The 16,118-nt window shown below is 42.1% G+C and overlaps 1 protein-coding gene and 1 long non-coding RNA gene across 5 annotated transcripts in view; one reads left to right on the top strand and one right to left on the bottom strand.

Moving 5' to 3' along the window:
- LOC105007202 overlaps window positions 1-10,351 on the bottom strand; it is a 33,728-nt gene extending 23,377 nt beyond the window's left edge. Inside the window, exons 1-2 of the long non-coding RNA XR_827518.3 lie at window positions 10,265-10,351; window positions 8,881-9,024 (exon numbers count right to left, since the gene is read on the bottom strand). This is a non-coding gene — a long non-coding RNA (uncharacterized LOC105007202). The remainder of the gene's footprint in view (window positions 1-8,880; window positions 9,025-10,264) is intronic.
- Window positions 1-16,118, top strand: part of LOC105007201 (transcription factor HIVEP3) — a 157,099-nt gene that overhangs the window by 92,897 nt on the left and 48,084 nt on the right. The window contains exon 1 of one of the 4 annotated variants that reach the window (XM_010866044.3): window positions 5,091-5,161. The exons of the other annotated variants lie outside the window; for them this stretch is intronic. The gene's annotated coding sequence lies outside the window, so the exon portion shown is untranslated. Of the gene's footprint in view, window positions 1-5,090; window positions 5,162-16,118 lie in introns of those variants that run through there. 4 annotated transcript variants of the gene reach the window in all.

A 16,118-nucleotide genomic window follows, 5' to 3' on the forward strand; every position in this document is an offset into this window, starting at 1 on the left:
AAAATGCCCGTTGATAACATAATCCAAGGAGGAAGGCCCACCTCGCATAAGGTGATTGGCTGGAAGGGGATTGCTGGAACAGAATTGGCTGGAAAGTAGCGTCATGCTCCAAAAATTATTAATTGACACTCAACTGGCACTGAACTGTCTGTGTTGCTAAGCAACTCTTAGAGGGCCTCATTAGCTGACACAACATGTTTACATGGGACAAAACATTATTTTACTCACTGCAGCTTTAATTGAAGCAAATATGTTGACAAACCTCACTTTGTACTGGCAAGATTTACATGGCTGTCAAAATGCCAAGCTGGGGTAACAGTAAACGGAATTCTGACCAAATCTGAAATGTCTTATAATTCTTTATTTCTTGCCTTTATGTTTGATGTGGATTATGACCAATCAACTTTTTCAGTCTATACAAGGGGTATATAACCAGCGCCGTACGAGACATACCGGGGAGACTGTAGTGGGAGATAGTCAGAAACAGCAAATTTAAACAACCAATCAATGAGTTTTCTTATAGGCTATTAAGGCTCTGTCTTAAGCAAGGCTCCACCAGACCTTCTGGGAATGAGATTAGTTCAGTTGGAATACAAGTGCATTTAATTTTTTAACTTGAAGCCCCCTGCAAAAAACGCTTACCAGTATAGATAAATTGAAGGGTGAACTACCAATAAACAACTCAGATTTTCCTTTACCTCAAAATTGTCCCAACTATATCATGTAAGCATTGTTGTGAAGAAAATGTTTCAGTTACTTATGTTTTCATATTAAAAATGTAAGGATAAATTTTTTACATATAGAGTTTGTATATCTGGGATTTGGAATTGTTAAAATAGATAAAATAACATCAATCAATCAATCAAATTAATTCATAAAGCCCTTTTTACATCAGCAGTTGTCACAAAGGAGCTTTTACAAGACACCCAGCCTGAAACCCCAAGGAGCCAGCAACAACAGTGTTGAAGCACAGTGGCTAGGAAGAAACCTGAAGCAGAACCAGGCTCGCAGGGATGACCAGTCCTCTTCTGGCTGTGCCGGGTGAACATTTTAAGAATACAAATTGTAATAATTAATAAATGCATGTGGGCATGAGTCCAGAGTCTATTTAAACTTAGTCCAGGTCGGAAACATGACCAGATGGACAAGGACAGGGACAGCACGCTGAAATCGGCAGGAGACAGGAACATTTTTGAAAATGCATTCCTTATATCTATAAGGATTTATAGTGGAGAAGGAGAACTGATCCTAGTCCCCCAGCACAATAATATAGCAGCGTAAGACCTGAGACAGGGGGGTCCGGTGACACTGTGGCCCTATATAGGGGAGGCCAAAAGGGACACCCACCAACCGCAACCTCCCTGAATTAGGGCAGAGTATTTCCAGCCGAGTACAGCCCAATTGCACAAGTGCGCAACTGTTTGACAACAACAAGCCAGTGACTCCGCCCCCGAATGGCATTTGAGGGTCACATGATTTATCTTTGTCTCATTGTTTTACGTCCCGGGGTTGGGGCTCGTACGCAAGCGCCTGGTGGACGGGCCTTTCCCCATGGGGCCCGGCCGGGCTCAGCCCGAAGGAGCGACATGGGGCCGCCTTCCCGTGGGCTCACCACCCACAGGAGGGACCATAAGGGGCTGGTGCGGAGAGGATCGGGCGGCAGTCGAAGGCGGGGGCCTAGACAACCCGATCCCTGGAAACGGAAACTAGCTCTAGGGACGTGGAACGTCACCTCGCTGGCGGGGAAGGAGCCTGAGATCGTGCGTGAGGTTGAGAGGTTCCGACTAGAGGTAGTCAGGATCACCCCTACGCACGGCTTGGGCTCTGGAACCACACTCCTTGAGAGAGGATGGACTCTTCAGCACTCTGGAGTTGCCCATGGTGAGAGGCGGCGGGCTGGTGTGGGTTTGCTTATAGCTCCCCAGCTCTGCCGCCATGTGTTGGAGTTTACCCCGGTGAACGAGAGGGTCGTTTCCCTGCGCCTACGGGTTGGGGATAGGTCTCTCACTGTTGTTTGTGCCTACGGGCCGAACGGCAGTGCAGAGTACCCGAACCTCTTGGAGTCTCTGGGAGGGGTGCTGGAAAGTGCTCCGACTGGGGACTCTATCGTTCTACTGGGGGACTTCAACGCCCACGTGGGCAACGACAGTGACACCTGGAGGGGCGTGATTGGGAGGAATGGCCCCCCTGATCTGAACCCGATCGGTGTTCAGTTATTGGACTTCTGTGCTAGTCACAGTTTGTCCATAATGAACACCATGTTCAAGCATAAGGGTGTCCATCAGTGCACGTGACACCAGGACACCCTAGGCCGCAGGTCGATGATCGACTTTGTTGTCGTTTCATCTGACCTGCGGCCGTATGTCTTGGACACTCGGGTGAAGAGAGGGGCGGAGCTGTCAACTGATCACCACCTGGTGGTGAGTTGGATCCGATGGCGGGGGAGGAAGCTGGACAGACTCGGCAGGCCCAAGCGTACTGAAAGGGTCTGCTGGGAACGTCTGGCCGAGTCTCCTGTCAGAGAGATTTTTAACTCCCACCTCCGGCAGAGCTTCGACTGGATCCCGAGGGAGGCTGGAGATATTGAGTCCGAGTGGACCATGTTCTCCACCGCCATTGTCGAAGCGGCAGCTCTGAGCTGTGGCCGTAAGGTCTCCGGTGCCTGTTGAGGCGGCAATCCCCGAACCCGCTGGTGGACACCGGAAGTAAGGGATGCCGTCAACCTAAAGAAGGAGTCCTATCAGGCCTGGTTGGTTTGTGGGACTCCTGAGGCAGCTGACGGGTACCGACAGGCCAAGCGGACTGCAGCCCGGGTGGTTGTGGAGGCAAAAACTCGGGCCTGGGAGGAGATCGGTGAGGCCATGGGAAGGACTATCGGCTGGCCTCGAAGAGATTCTGGCAAACCATCCGGCGCCTCAGGAGAGGGAAACAGTGCCCTACCAACACTGTTTACAGTAGAGCTGGGCAGCTGTTGACCTCAACTGGGGATGTCGTCGGGCGGTGGAAAGAGTACTTTGAGGATCTCCTCAATCCCGCCGTCACGTCTTCCATTGAGGAAGCAGAGGATGAGGGCTCAGAGGTGGACTCGTCCATCACCCGGGCTGAAGTCACAGAGGTGGTCAAGAAACTCCTCGGTGGCAAGGCACCGGGGGTGGATGAGATCCGCCCTGAGTACCTCAAGTCTCTGGATGTTGTGGGGCTGTCTTGGTTGACACGCCTGTGCAACATCGCGTGGCGGTCGGGGACAGTGCCTCTGGGATGGCAGACCGGGGTGGTGGTCCCCCTTTTTAAGAAGGGGGGCCGGAGGGTGTGTTCCAACTATAGGGGGATCACACTTCTCAGCCTCCCCGGGAAAGTCTATGCCAGGGTTCTGGAGAGGAGAATACTGCCAATATTTTATCTTTTGGATGATTTGAATAACCTGTGTATTACTAAGGCTGACTACTAAGTAACACTGGGCGGCCCCAGTACTGGGTTTGAGAAACTCTGGTATATTAGCAAATATTGTCAGCTAACAGGAGTATTTTTATACTTCTCAATTGTTTGTATTTTGCTTGTTCAGACTTATGGCTCCCTGGCCTGTTATGCAAAACATTTGGAAACTCTCTTATACACACACACACAAATCCACAATGCTTTGGTTTTGTTCTGAGCTGGTATCGGTTTTTGTTGATGTCTCTATTTATCTCACAGGGTGTGCTATTGCCATGACTTTACCCTTTAGTTTAACTCTTAGTTTCAGTCAGTCTAGGTAAACCAACACTCAGTTTAAATACTTCTGGAAAAGCCTATAAAACTCTTTACATATCCACTCCCTGCTGCCTCTAAGGCAGTTTATGACTCTGGTTTGGGATGACACTTGTGGTTTTTTTGATGGATTGTGGGGATTTGTTGTCTGAGATTGTTGTTGAATATTGTAATTGTTTTGGTTTGAAGCTGTCTACTGTATTTCTATCATTGTTTTTCTTAGGGCAGCCTTTATAGAAAATGATGTATACAATTAAGCAGAATCTAACACAGTGTATATTATACCTCTAACCTGGTATGACCATAAACATGATTACAGGCTATTTCCAATCATATACACTTTTTATGGAGAACTCATCTTGTGTTATTGAATTCTATGAGCTCAGTTTTGAGGTGAGATGGGAGATATGACCTCTGGGACAGCTTGGCGAGCATAGGGGGAAGTAGGAGCCTGGGGGGCTGTGCTTCCTGCCTACTATGTCAGAGAATTACTCCAGTTTGCAGTCAGTTGGTATTGGGTAGCAGATTGGCCATGGCGTAGCTTGGTGAAAGCTAACAGAAAATCAATGCATGTAACCACCTCAATACACTTGCTCCCATTTTCTGTCTCCTCTCTCCAGCTTTGTCTCTCTCATTTTACCTCTCTCTAATTGTCCCTCTAACAACCATTTATTTCTCCCTTTCTTTCTCCCTCTCTTTATCCCCACTTTGACTAAGGCCACATACAGTATTTCCTGTTTAAAACAAAGAGTGCGGGTACAGCATTGTGTGGATTGTGTGTGTGCATGCTTGCATTAGTTAGCCCCCTATTCTTCTGTACACTGAAAAAGGGACTGCACATTTACAGAATCTCTGGTAGCGAAGTCTGAGTTGCATTGCAAGCGTACCGTTTTTATTTGACGTCTGTGGGTGAGAGGAAGTGAGGGTACTGGGTGTGTAGTGTCAGATTTCCTCTAACCAGATTTTTATGAGGTGATTACAGCAGGAGGTATGCAGAGCTGATCCCCCTGACAGAGGTCATGTGACCTGTGGGTCAATTATCAGCTACTGCTCTTTTGGAAGGTTTGTGTGGTTTTGAGGCAAGGTGTCTGTGTGTCTCTGTGCGGGTGTTGTGCTCAATGTTAGCATGTGTGTCGTTGAGTGTCTCTCAGACAGATTGTGCGGCCAGCCAGGCCTGTTTCCTGCCCAGCAGCAGTGAGCCGTGATGGGGCGATGACACATTTCTGTCTGCCTGGTCACAGAAAGTGGGCCAGTTTATTTGGCTTTGCTGCGGAGCGCATAGCATCATCTGGGATGTACCCCCTAAGGGTGCTGAGGTTATTATTGGTTACCTGTTCTTTGAAGCTAGCCATTTCAAGCTGTCCTTTCTGAGCCATTAGCTGTTAGTGGTGTGAGCACAATCGTTCCAATAGAGGTAAGATACCAATGTGTTTCCTTGTTCTTGACAGTTTTGTTGCTTAGCATGACTGGTGTTGACGCTATAGATATAGCTAGTGGACGTTCGAGCCCAAAAGCCTGCTTAACATGGGCTGTGCCACTGGTGACCTTTAGCACATTGAAGTAGTCAATTGCATGGGACTTGTTATGAGTAAAGAAGGGATCACATAATTCCATCTGGCTCATCAGGAGGGATCAGCTAATTAATTAGGATGCTTGTGACCATTTCATAACTTCAGGTGGAAGTAAATCGTCATCCTTTGCCTTAGAGGTCGACCGATAGTGTATTTTTAAAGGCCAATCTAATAACGATAGTTTGGAGCAGGAAAAAGCCAATAGCCCATTAATCGGCCGATACCAGTGACATTGTCGGAAATGAACAATCTTGGACTATTAGAAACAGGGTAACTGTTTAACTGAAAATAAATTAAGTAAATAAATAAATGAGCAAATAAATCTGGAACTGAACATAAAACTGACTGATTCTAGTGTCAAAATAACACTGTGGGTGGGAGCTTTATCAGAGTTTACGTTCAACTCTTTTTTTTTTTGGACTGTTAATATTCCAGATATCCGGCCATATAGAACAGCTACTAGACATAAATAGCAATAAAACACAAACACTATGATCCAACAAACGTTTTTTTATATAAATTAGTCAGCAGAATGAACTCTTCATAGTCTATGTGAACTGAGCATATAGGCTACAATTAAGGCTGTCACAATTATTACATAATTGCCTGATTGCAATATTTTGAGCCAGATCGCAATTATTTTTTAGCCAACTGTCTTTTTGCCAAATATTTTGATTTCAAAATCATGTTTCCAATCTGAATAATGGATTTTGAAGCCAATTTTATAAACATTTCAACAAATACCATGCACATTTTTTTCTGTTACCATAGGATGTCTAAGCCATGGGTGCAGATGAGCAATAGACAGCTCTGCTTAAAGTTGTAGACACAGATCATTTACTGAAACTTTGCTTCTAAATTTCTGTATATTTAAACCGAGTTTAGAATGGTTTTGCAATACACCATAATGTAGCCTAATTTTGCAACACTATTATTTAATAGATACGCATTTCAGTTGCTTATTTGTCGGCTGAACTCTGATCGACAAAAGAAAAAAAACACTCAAGTGTGTGTAAAATATTGTGACTAATCTTGTCAAGTTAAATTTCGGCAGTGTACAGGGGTCAGCAAACTGCGATGTACTGTGTTCTGAATTTTTACTGTCAGTACCAGCATTAACTTTTTCAGCAATTTGTGCTCCAGTAGCTGGTCTATTGGATTGGACCATCGGGGCCATCTGTGTGTGTGCTTGTGTGTGTTGGAGGAATGGGTAACCTTTGCAGAGGAAGTCTGATGAATTTGGCTTTAGTTAATGGCAACAATGTTGGCAGCATCATATCTCTGTAGATCATGCTCACACACAATGAGCTATATGAGGGGTCTGGACCAGGTGCATTTTGAGAAGGGAGGGCATTGACAGGAATGTCTTGCCCTATATTGCACCACTGCACTATGGGAAAGTCGGGGTACGGGCCTGGTTGGAGCATGAATGCACTGATGCTGTTTGTGAAGTGGGTCTCAATGGATTTGTTTGTCACTGTGTGCAGAGAGCTATACTGAGATTAACTAGGCATGGTGTCGGATCTCCCTCTTCAGCAGGTCGTCCACTGTGCATAGCCGGGAGGTATGTTCACCACCGGAACGGACCTGATATCCAGCGGCCTGTTGCGGCTGTTTGAAAACACTTAAACACTGCTCCTTACCTGTTGATTCTCCCCTGAGCCTGTGTTTGTGCAGGGACAAGTTCGGCTTCATTAGCTTCGCTGAACATAGTCACAGTTTGCAGGGATCTGATGTTGTGTTTAGTTTCACTTTGTACAGCAATAGCTAGGCAAGCCAAGGATTCTGCTATTTGAGTGGAGCTCAGTTCGAGCCATTTGAATTGTTCTTTTCACGACGTAATGGTGTGTTGCTTTAACCACTTAGTTGATGTTGTCCTGTCAGGTTGATAATTTTAGCTTTTGTTGTTGAGTATGCCATCTTTTTTGTTTTTGCAGAGGATTCTCCTTTTTCTTTTTTTTTTGGGTCTATCGGTTGAGCATGAGTTTTCTCTAGACTGAAAGTGTAAGCAGAGGATTGTGAGAGAGTGTGAATGTGTGAGAATATTTAGCCCCGCTATCGTGACACCCATACAACTTCTAAAAAAGGTCACTTCCTTGTTCTATTTTTGTCTTCCATCTTTCCCTCGTGCCATGACGTGTCAATTTTTTTAATTTCCTTTGTGTAAATACTTTGTCCTTTGTCAGGTAGTTCAGACAAGCTACTGTTTCAGTTGAAATTACTTTGACAGTCTATGTCTGTTTGGTTTACTTATTTCTTTACTTTCTTTGGTTGCCTGCCAGCGCATGTTCACTGCTACTGTTGCTCTGATGGTATAATTCATTCAAGGCTGGCCGAGGCAAGGTCAAGTTGCAGGGGATGCAGTGTTTGATATTAGGCAGTATATCTTTTTTCTTATTCTTACCAATAGGGAACCATTGATCATCTCTTTTTTCAGAGGACTATGTATAAATACAGCACTATTTGTGAATCTATAAAGTGCCAAACAACCAATGCACATTGGATCTTTTTTCATAAGCCAGATTTGGGGTGGTTTAAATGACTGGTTTTCCACTAGTAGGTCACAATGTGAATTTGGGTCACGAGAGGTTTTTAATGGGTTGCTGATAGCCAAGTAAAGACACAAAACATGTACCCTGGGTTGGTCCAGCAGTCTAAGTCACAATGTCCGGTGCACATACTGTATATCCCTTTAGCATATGCGAACCCATTTCTCGGTCAGAAAAAAATTGTCTTCCCCCACTGTAAACATCCAATAAAGCATAAAATATCTGAAAATATATTTTAAAAATAGAATAAATTAAATGTAGTTTAGGTCCTGAGACTAAACCTGTTGAGAACCACTGCTTTAAATTAGGTTGTAAGTTGGTTTCCTTTGTCTTTCTGCCCTTATAATGTAAATTATTCTGCTGGGTCCATACAACTTTCCAAATGAGATACAGAATGGAAAGACAAAGAAAAGGTACAGAGTCCTGAGTCTGATACTAGTTGTTAGTGAATGAGTGTGTGGGGAGTGCAGTGCAGTGGAGCGGAGTAAATGGGGGAGAAAGTGGCCAGGTCAGTCTGTCAGTGTTTTGTAGGCTTAGATGTTGGATCTGGCTGTGGATAAGTATTGATCAGCCTTAACAAAAGACTCACATACTACAGTACTCGATTAGCTGCAAGAGCTGGTAGCTGGCTTAAACATCTTTCCCTTTCTTGCCATAGTGGAGCTGTGCGTTGTTTATGTGTATGTTCATAGGTGTGTTGACTTTTGTGTTTTTTAAGTTTAGGGCAATATTGGGACCTGTATAAAAAAAGCTCATTTTGGATTTTGTTAAAGGCATCCCTCAAAGTGCCAGTTTCTTTACCAGTTTCTCTCCAGGGCTTTAGGTAGGCCTTGCTTGTCAGGTTGACCTGTTTTTCACCACCAGCCAAATGAACCACTGCACATTCAAATGGGGAGAAAACGGAACAGACTTGACACAGTGGCCCTCCGGTGTAAATGTAAACTAGGACGGCTCTGTCTAAAAGGATCTCATTCCTATCATAACATCACAGTGCACAGAGCATGTATGCTTACCGTAAGACCACACGTCTTGAATAAGCACTCTCCACTGTTCTGGGTTGGAGGAATCCTTCAGTCTGCACCATTTTGGGATTTTTTACAGGCTGTGTCACCACTTTATAGGGTGGAAGTCCAAAAATATCCTAGCTGAATGGCTTTCTGTAAATTCACAGACAAGTCATTTAGTCAAAATTATAGTGCTCCAACTCAGCAAAAACAATAGAAAGGTTACGCTGAAAAATGCACTTTAGGTGTTGCTTTCTCCGGTTTTTGATAGGTGCATACCAAATGTGTATAATGGTCACATACTGGAAGTAATTATAAAAATAATACAAATAAACCAACAGTTTTCTTTGACATCTGTGGCTGCTCAATTACATTACAACTACAAAAGTGTTCCAGAGAGTAGCTTGATGCAAGTTTACCTTATTAAGCTTTTTTTTTCTAACTGGCCCCAAAAACATTGTCTTATTGTCCATTATACATAGAAGAGTATATTTAAGTAATTTGGTGATTTTATGCTGAGCAACATATGCCGAGTTCAGAACATCAATAATCTTTTAACATAAGTAATTATGACATCTGATAATGTTTCAATGCGGAATGGTCCTCCTTAAAATGTCAGTTAAAACAACATTTCTGTAAAGCTTTGTAAATGATTGTAACTGGAACTTTTAGAATAGGCCAACTACATTTTGTAATACTCCAAAACAATCAATTTGTTAATCATTTTATATTTATTTAAATGCCTTTTTTTATTGTCTTGATATTAAGTAATCCAATCCATTTGGAATACCATCCAAGCCTGGTTTGCGCTCAATATCTTGTATTCATTCACAGGGATTACTGAACTTCCTTCCAGCTTAAACCTGGTTTCCAGAGATCCACTAAATTGCAGGCCCATCCCCGTCCTTTTTCCTTGTCATGTCAACAAAGGTTGTGTTGTCCCGGACTCCCCATTCTATGTAAACCCATTGGTTTGAACAACAGAGGACAAAGGGTGACGGATGGGTGAAACACCCTCACTGTACAGTAGGTGTGTTCTGGGTTTGCTGTCCGACGGCCACAAATATCGCATTCACCCGAGATACAATACAGTATAATTTGTCGACAGGATAGGAGAGCACAACACGAGCACATTTCCTAGAGGCTGCCTGGCTGCTACACAGCCCCTAGGCATAAGGGATATCACCAACAACATGCATTGAGGGGAATTGATTTAGAAAGAAGGACATAGAAAGCAAGGGATCAGGAGACAGCAAATTGAAACAGCAGAGTAACTGTGAAAGGTAGAGAGGGACAGAGAAAGGGTGAGAAGGAGGTGTGGAAAGGAAAATGCGCAAGGAAACCGAGGGCACCAAAGGCAGTTTTTTTGCCAACGTAGAAAGAATGTAGCTACCTCCTTAGCGTCTTCCACAGTATCTCATGCCTTCCACCCCATAAGGAGAATGGTAATGTCCTACCGGGTGCTGATATGCAGACAGATGATCCCCAGTCTGTCTCTCTGACGGCTGGGCTTGCTGTGTGCAACTGTTTATTTTGGAGTGTGACTCACACTTCCTGTGCCCTGCCAGTGAGGCAAACTCAATGGAACAGCAGGGCCTTCTCTCATTCTCAATTCCACTAGGCAATAGTCTTTTTTTCAAACTGTGCGGGGGTTTGAATGGATGATATGGCTCTGGAATTCAGTTACTAGTGCACAGTTAACGTGGTAGATTTCTTCTGCCAATACATTTTTGGTTTTTGAGGGGGAATTTTGCATTCTTTCGACCACTGTCAGGCAGTCATTTTAAATTACCTGTGTTCTTGAAACATTGTTATTTGCTATTGTATTCATCACTACTATCGCTTACTGATGGTTGGCGGTGATGACGCATTGCAAGGTTTTCCCTCAGCAGTGGTGTCGTTAGACCTAGGCTATAGTCCCGGATCTCAATTTGACCAAAATAATTATATATAAAAATAGCCCCTGATCTATTTGTCTAAAATTGCGATCATGCATTATGATAATGTTTGTGTGTAGGCCCCTAGCATTTGCTTCGGAATCTTTTTTTAGCAATTACATTCAGAACCCCATACTTTCTGTCCCGAATGTATTGTGATCCTAGCAATGCCTCTGTCCCTCAGTAACCTCCTCAGGTGTCCTGCTCTCTGTAGGAACACCCCAAATAAACCTGTTTGTAACATGGTCTCCAACACTGCAACTGTTTGTTGAAGGTGCATAGAGGTGCTGTATAATGAAAGTTATAGGAATCAAGTTCTGTTTTGAATGTGTGTGTCTGTTTGTTTTCGTTTCAGTTCGTCATGGTACTAGTTCCATTACTGTTTTGCATGTAAAAGCTGACCATAAATGTAGGCTTTGATGTTACAGCAATGGGGATTATGATGACGATGATGATTTTGATAATGAATACAACAACAGTAGTTGTTCTACAGTAGCAACTTCGTAGGTCCCTCCTTGCTATCTGTTGGCTATTTAGGTTTGATTTCCTTATACTTTACCATTAGAGGGCTAACACTTGTTTACTCTTTCTCTTCATCACTCTCTTTTCACCTCACTCCCTCTCTATCTAAAAAAAAAAAAACACCCACTCAAACACTCCTATTCGCTTGCTCTCCCCACATCTCACAGTGGATCTGCAGCTCCTATGGAAGATAACACTAGACAAATATCTCCCAGGTAAACTGCTCTACATCATCCCTCACAAATTTTTTCTACTTTCCCTATCAGTCTGTTTTCCTTAAGTATCTCATACTCTTCTTTCTCTTTTTCTTTCTTTAACTTGCATTCTCTCTCATACACTCTCTCTGAGGGTGTAGTGTCATTAGTCTTTTGGAAAGGATTTATAGACTTTGTTACTATGTATGATGTAATCTGCAGTCATACCATAGACATTATGCCTTTGTGAATAGAATAGCCTTCTCTAAATGGGTTGGTGTTCCGATTTTGTTATTCACTCCCGATTGTGTCTGCTTGAGTGTTACATATGGGATGTGAGCATAGCAGCTACTTAAGTTCTAGTTTTTTCTTATTGTCGAGTGTAGCTGAATTGGAGTGATTTTTTTTTTTTTTACATTTGGCATTATTTTTGTGCTTGTGTTGTTAATATTATACAATAACTATTCACCTTGTTGGATTTCTTCACATTTCTTGATTCATTTGTTAATTCACAAAAATGTTTTCACATTTATACATTTTTTGGCCATTCTTGAGCACTTTTTTTTGTGTTTGGGGTTGTTGTTCGGCTTGAAGACCCACAACCTTTGATGAAGATCCATTTTAGGTGGAATATTCCATATATCATGATGCCTTTCACACTGTCAAACGTTCCAGAGCTAAAGACAAAGCCACAGCAAACATTGTCAAATCTCCCCCATATTTAACTGTAAATATGTTTACAGGACTTTTAGACCAAAGGAGATTTTCCCAGTAGGATTTAGATGGGCTTTTTGAGAAATGTTGGCTTTATTCGTCTCTTTTAGCAGAGGTTTTCCTTCCAATTAGCCCTTGTTGGTTTAGTTTACAGTTGATGGTGTGCGCAGAAACAGTTCTTGAGGTCAGGTTGTAGATCTTTAGCTGTTGCGTGGGGTGCTTTGTCATCCATTCAAGCCAACTTTTGATAACATCTGTGGTTGAGTATCTTCTTGCATCCACATCCTGTGGACTTGACAGTTCCATGGGCTATGAACTTCTTGATTATGGAAGCCTGTGCTAACAGGAATTCCCCTGTTTAGTAATTTATACCCTGTAGGCAACTGAAACTTACTCAGATGTGACAACTATAACAACGTAAACAAGGATCACCTTCATCTAAGCTAATTATTTGGAGTTCTCCAGAAGGTTGACAATAATGTTTTTAATCAGAAATCTGTTTTGAGAAAATGTCGGGACACAAATCAAATCACCTTTGGGTTTTTTTGTGGTTTATTTTGGTGCAATGGTATATTATTTAACATTAATATACACTAAGTTGCAAGTTTATTAGATACACAGGAAGGGATTGTTGCTATAGACAGTGAGTCACATGGCCATTGTTTACTAGATAAACCATGCCAGAACTAAGGCATTCAGTTGCTGTTAAAATGAATGTTAAAATCGACAAAACTAGGAACCTTGGTAACTCTGAGCATGGTATGATTGACAGTTCCAGTAATGGAACTGTCAGCTTCTTGGATTTTTAACAGCGTCTCGGAATGCAAAATTGATCAGCCGTTGTCATGGATTGGGTACTGCAGATTATGACCACACCCTGCCTGGTCTGACAAATCCATGTTCAGTTTACTCAATCCCTGGACCTCAAATCAATATAGTATCTTGGATTAGAGAACGCACTGATGGGCCGCACAAATGGAGCCATGAAGTCTGCATGAACAAACATCCTTATGGAATATTTCCTACACTTAGTAGACCTGGTTCTAGATCAGGGTGGAAATTGCCTGAGACCTCACAATATGATATTATCATGATACTCGGTTCACGATATGATAATATAGCATTTTATATTTTGTTATATATTGAGTATTGTGATTACATTTTGTAGTTCAGAATTATATTTTGCAGTTCATTCTTCTCAGTTCATCTTATTGGTAATTATTTTTTCTATTTGATAACCAAACTGATTTTTTTTTTTTTATCAACTGCTTTCATTTAAAACGTTTATCTGTGCAGATGAACACTATGAACAGTGTTCACTGACCTCATCTTATAAGAGATCTTCTGTTAGAAACCTTTGAAACCTTACCTTGGTACAGTAACCAATAAGAAAATAAAACATTAAATTCAAAGTCATTTTAGAAACTCACATTTTCATTACAAGAATCTTTCATTACATTACACTTCAATACAAATGTGTAAGCTGTGTAATGTTTCCTAGAATATTTATATTGTTCAATATTGTTGCTCAATTTTCAAACTAATCCCTTCCATTACCACACCACTCTGTTTCATACAGCCACTAGGGGTAGTAGTGTGCACATGTAGCTTTAATTTAAGTAAAGTTTTGCTAGGGAGTTGCGATCAGGCACTCGGACCCCAAAACTTGCAAGTTCAATTCACCAGAGACGTGCAATATCTTGGTTTTCTAACCTTAACCACACGAGCATTACTAAATCTTAACTGTTTTTCTTATCTCACCTTAAAGCTTAATTTAACCTCAACCATAACCACACTAGAAGTGTTACCTACCCTTTACTGTTTCTCTTTTCTAACCTCACCTCTAAACTTAACCATAACCTTAACCACAGGAGCGTTACCTAACCTTAACTATATTTTTTAGCCCAGCGCTTCCCACCCATCTGCATTTGAGAGTTGACGTCACCAATACTGATGTTAGCAAATATCACATTCCATTTCATTAGTTTTAGGCAAAAGATGATTTTAGCATAAATTGCACAAAGTTCAACATTTATCTTTACGTGCTAAAAAAACACCATATGAGCGATCGGGTTGGGAGGTTACAGTGGTAATGGAGACAACTGAACTTGCGTGTCTCCTGCCACTCTCTAACTTGAATTTAACTACTTTTAGTGATATGATGCTGTCTATGCATGGCTGTAGTAATTAGAAAGATAACTCAAGAAATGCTTTTTTTTGCTTTGTGCCAGTAATGCATCCAATTGAAACTACAACAGATCCCACAGGTAGGTTTGTTTTTCTCGCAGCTTATATTCCATACCGACAAACAATAACCCTTACACATATTTAACAGTAGAAATTACAGTTTTTTTGGAACATTTTCTTTTTACCTTGTGAATTCATGCTCTTTCACCATTATTCTAGTAGATTACTTACAGGCAACTGTACTGTAACACAGATTCTGTTCTGTACATGATGTGTTGCCTATACCTTCACAGTTACTAACTTTTAGCAAAAAAAGTAACAAGGATGGGATTCCATCATATAATATTGCTAACTATAAATCAACTCATCAATGAATAGGGAGGAGAGTTTAGAGAAATAGAGTTTAGAAAAATGGCATCTGAGAGCCATAACAAGCCAGGCTATTCAGGGCCACAGCTGTGCATCTCTTAAGGAAGTATAAACCAGAAAAGGAACCACGCAAGCCTAGTTCAGCCAGCCATCAATTGAAAGTGATAAATGTTGTTGCCCGCACTGGATTCAAACCGGGGTCACCCACATGAGAGGCTATGTCTTTAGCCACTACACCACAGAACTGCACGCTTATCTAGTGTTGGTATAGCATCTCAACATTAGATATTTCTAATGTCTAATTAAACTTGAAGCTACCAGGAATCCATTATCCTCCAGTGCCACCATATTCCAGGACTGCAACCTACCTGGAGGTGTCAAGTGTTCAGAGACATGGCCAAGATTAAGAAGGCTGAAAGAAGACCACCACTGAATAGGATTCACACATTGAAGCATATAGATTGGGCAAAGAAATTCCTGATTTTTAAAGGTTTTATGGACAGATGAAATGAGAGTGACTCTTGATGGACCAGATGGATGGGCCTGTGGCCATCACTAATGGACACAGGGCACCACTTCGAGTCAGGCGCCAGCAAGGTAGAGGAGGGATACTGGTATGGGCTGCTATCATTAAGGATGAGGTAGTTGGACCTTTTCGGGTTGAAGGAACTAAAATGTATTCAAGCGGTGGTACAGGAAGAAGTCCTCAGCATGTAATTTAGTTGCCTAATAATTGTTTACACTTCTGTATTCCCCCTGAGAAAGATCAATACTCATTTTTCTTTTTGTTAAACATTCAGGTTTGAGGTTCAATTATATTTTGGATTGACTAATAGCATTGTGTTTGTTCAACAATAAAAGAAATCTTGAGGAATACGATTTGCCTAATAATTGTGCACGCAGTGTATTAAGTTCACCTCCACAAATGGCATCCATTAACTGTATGGCTTATGCCACTGTCCATTTTAACAACTTATTAGCCATTTGTGAATGACATTGATACAGTAACTATCAAAAGAGGTGACAACAGACTTTTTCGTCAAGTAAGAAGATGAGTGAATCGTGCAGCCAGCGAAGTTTTTGTCCGTGCTGAATAAATTCTAAGGCATAATGTGTTTTGAATAAGAGGAGAGTCGAACGCGGGACCTGTTGTTCTGTAGTCCGCATTTCTAATCCGGACCACTGTAAAGAGTATCTAATCTTCTCCAGCTTTAAGCATGTCGCAAGGACTTTAAGCCATTGGGAGAGTGTGGGCGGAGCATCCCCCTATCATCTAAGCAATTTAGACCACTAATAGAGAGGCAAATGTGAGGACAGATAGGGC

Source organism: Esox lucius, chromosome 20 (assembly GCF_011004845.1).
Source record: "Esox lucius isolate fEsoLuc1 chromosome 20, fEsoLuc1.pri, whole genome shotgun sequence".
NCBI lineage: Eukaryota > Metazoa > Chordata > Actinopteri > Esociformes > Esocidae > Esox > Esox lucius.